We start from the raw sequence: 3,495 nt of genomic DNA, 5'->3' as shown, positions 1-3,495 counted from the left end.
GGGGAAATTTCACATGACCACAGGAGGGAGGGGGATGAACACTTGGATGGCCACTTTTTTTGTCACATGGTGTATGGAACGAGGGGAACGCCTCTCTCCTTTACCCTGCACTTGCACAGGGGAGTCAAACAACCGATACAAAAATGCTGACGGAGGATCTGTGACTGCAAGCTGTGTGAAATGTTGAGGAGAGCTCTCTGCCCACGACCATCTCCTCATTCTCCCTGGTACCTCATACAGCAGACCACACCCCCAAGTGAGAGGCCACACCCCCACACACGATGACTCCCCCCTCACGTCTCCACAGGGGACACCACAGCCTCAGGGTGAGGCCCTGCCCCCCACATAAGGAGACCGTGGCCGCGCCTGCCGACCAGTGCCACACCCCCCTGAATTCCTGCCGCAGAATGTCAATGGTCCAAATTGTCATCGCAGGACACTGGGTGGTCCAATCAGAGGACCCGGTCGACCTCAGTTCGTCCGAACACAGAGGTCAGTTGACACTGACTGATCCAAACACAGGACTCGATCTACTCTGAACTGTCCAGTCGCACTGACCCCAGCGTTGTAAATGCAGTCAGTCTCCACCAAGAGGTCCGAACGTGGGACTCATCCGACCTGGCAGGGTCTGAGTGGTGCAGACTGACCGTGGACAGGAGGAAGGGGTGGACAGACGTCTTCATGTTTGTGACGTTAAGACTGAGAGCCGCTTCTCATGTTCCCCTGCGCATGTGTGCATCTTCACTTCGTCTGATTTCTCAAAGTGTCGCCCGCCTCGCTCTGCGAGCAAACGCCTCGATCAGTAAAAACGTGTGTGATGGGGTTCTCCGGTAGGACCGGGGTAGGACAGGTTTGGGTGGCAGGTGCTGATGGCCCACAGCTCCCAGTGGACTCCTCCATGTGGGTGACGGGGTCCAGTAGGGAGAACATGCTCCACACTTCACACGACAGACAGGGTGCAGAGATATTGCTCTAATTACGCCTGGAGGGTCCTTTCATTAATGGTGATAATTTCACATCTAAAACGGGAAGGGGTTTGCGGTTTTAAGTTAATTTTGAGCGTTATATTAATAGCTGGTGACAGTAATGGAATTTCACCTGTGGCGAAACGTGTCAGCAGTAATGGGATTAATGAAAGCTGGAGAAAATAGCCCTATCTACCACATTGCTGTCAGAGCCCCACACATACGCATGCAGGGCCCAGAGAGCAGGGCGATGCAGTGTACACACGCATGCTTCCGTGGTCGCCGCTGCTGAGGAACCAACGCGGGCGAAGCTCTCGCCGTTCAAATCCAGGGAGGTCCTGCCCAGCCGGCCGTGTTTCACAGCAAGCCCATTAGCGTTAGCGCCGGTTTGTCCTCATGCATTCCTAATGCCCTTTTATTGATTATTTAGCTGACAAAAGTTCATAAGCGTGTTGTTTCAGCCTTGTTTATTTAATCAGTTCATTTTCGGGGGAAGCTCTGGGGGGGAGAGCGTGAGATTTGGGTTTGAGTTGGCTTGAGCTATCGGAAAACAAAATCAAAGCAATACACGCAGCACGGGAGGGGCAGTGCGTTTCTGTTCCAGCGCCGGGCGCACAGCGCTGGGCGCGGTGCTTCGAGCCCGTCCTCTCCCGTCTGCTGTAGAGTGTGCTTCGCCGTGTGCAGGGCGTGGCTGCAGGACTCCACACACAGAGCTCTCTCCTTTGATTAAGGGCGCTACATGCACCATGCTCCCTCATTGTAAGGGCGCTACATGTCGGGCTCTCTCTTCCTTTAAGGGCACTACATGCAGGATTCTAACACAGACGTACTAACATTGAGCAGTGCTGCAGTCAGAGTCGTTCACTACATGGAATAAGAAGGGCACTTCACATGTTTTTCCAAGGATGTACTAAACAACACATTTCTTCACAGAGAGAAGTGCACTGCATGGACTGTGTCTATACTGTAAGAGGCACAGGACGCATTAATTTGGATATTGGAAATTCAGTTATGTGTGGTCAAAAAAAAATTAATTTAAATCTACAAGTCCTATGTTCGCTGTGACGACCATTAATTACAATAAGCCAATTAAATGTCCAGCCAGGGAGATAAAAAGGGACATTCTTCCATTTTCAAAGCCATTTAATGGCCATGATAAAATATGGCAAATAAAACATAATCCATTGTAATTGCATTTAAGCTGAGTCCGTTTCAGTGGAGCTCCACAAGCTCGCCTGTGAGTCGCAATTCTCTGTGGGACCCGGCCAGATTCCATTCCAGAAAGGAACCGCCTGTCCTCTCTCCTCATGTCCAGCGGTCAGTGGCACGGTGGGAGGGGTCACATTGTAGCCGTTAGCTGCGCGACTGCCTGCATGCAGCCAGTAGGCACAGAGACACGCCTCACACAGTGCACACACACACGGAATGCAATGGGGTCTTGCATGGTCAAGTCGCTGATTAGTTCGGACCTCTGCCATTGTAGACAATCTACCAGGGACTGCATTGATCTTTATTTAAGTAAATTCATACAACTTCAAGACATGAGTCACTACCCATTTTCCTTTGCCCAAAAAGGTGTGGGTAGAAAGCAAGACCTGTAACCCAAATATTGCTGTTTAAATTCTGAGGTGGAATTACAGTACAAACATATTTAAATGGAACATATCTAAAATATGAGATATGTAAATTTCCCCAGATAAATGACAATAGCTAAAAATGCATCACTAATTAGACTGATCTGAGAGGTGTTTTTAAACCTGCCTGTATCAGGGCTCTGTTGATGCCATCACCTGATGTAACTCTCCTTTTACAGTGAAATATTCACCCCCGTCGGCTTCTCCTTCTATTTGCTTCTCAGCGTGTTTTAATAGACTTGAGGATCATCCCATGCTGATGGAGTGATCAAACACAGCAGTTCCTTCAGTAATCCACTGTAGTGCTACAGCAAAGCAAACAAGCCATTGCTCATATTGACAGGGTCTCGGCTCTCCCTCTCAGAAACCCCAGGCTTCCCCCTAAACCGCTTATCTGTACGGGGAGGCCAGACGAGTACGCACCCAGCCCCATCTCCAGCGTTGACACAGCTGATAAACCCTCGCAAAGCCACAGGAAGTGCTTTCAGCTGCAAACTGGGGAGAAGGAGAGCGAAAGAGACAATAAACGATTCAGGGGAGTTGCGGTCACCTCCGTTTAACCCCCACCGAAATGAGCGCAGGCCGTGAGAGCGTGCTGGCTGGGCTGGTGGGTGGGGCTGAGGGTAACAGCCTAGAAGCTCTGAGCGACCATGTCATCCTCAGATCCTCTCAGTACCTCTCCCTGAAAAAAAGCAGCACCTCACAGGGCCTCTGAAATAGTTGCACACATCTACAAAGGACCCAACGCAGGAGGGTCAGACTGCATGAGGAGGAGGTTGTGTGTGTGTGTGTGTGTGTGTGTGTGTGTGCGCGCGTGCATGTGTGTGTGTGTCTGGATTTAGGGTGGGGTAGGGTGGAAAATGTAATGTTAATTTGAGTCAAGTAACCACTCATGC

This window comes from Megalops cyprinoides, chromosome 16, assembly GCF_013368585.1.
Source record: "Megalops cyprinoides isolate fMegCyp1 chromosome 16, fMegCyp1.pri, whole genome shotgun sequence".
Classification (NCBI taxonomy): Eukaryota; Metazoa; Chordata; class Actinopteri; order Elopiformes; family Megalopidae; genus Megalops; species Megalops cyprinoides.
This window is presented reverse-complemented; position numbering follows the sequence as displayed.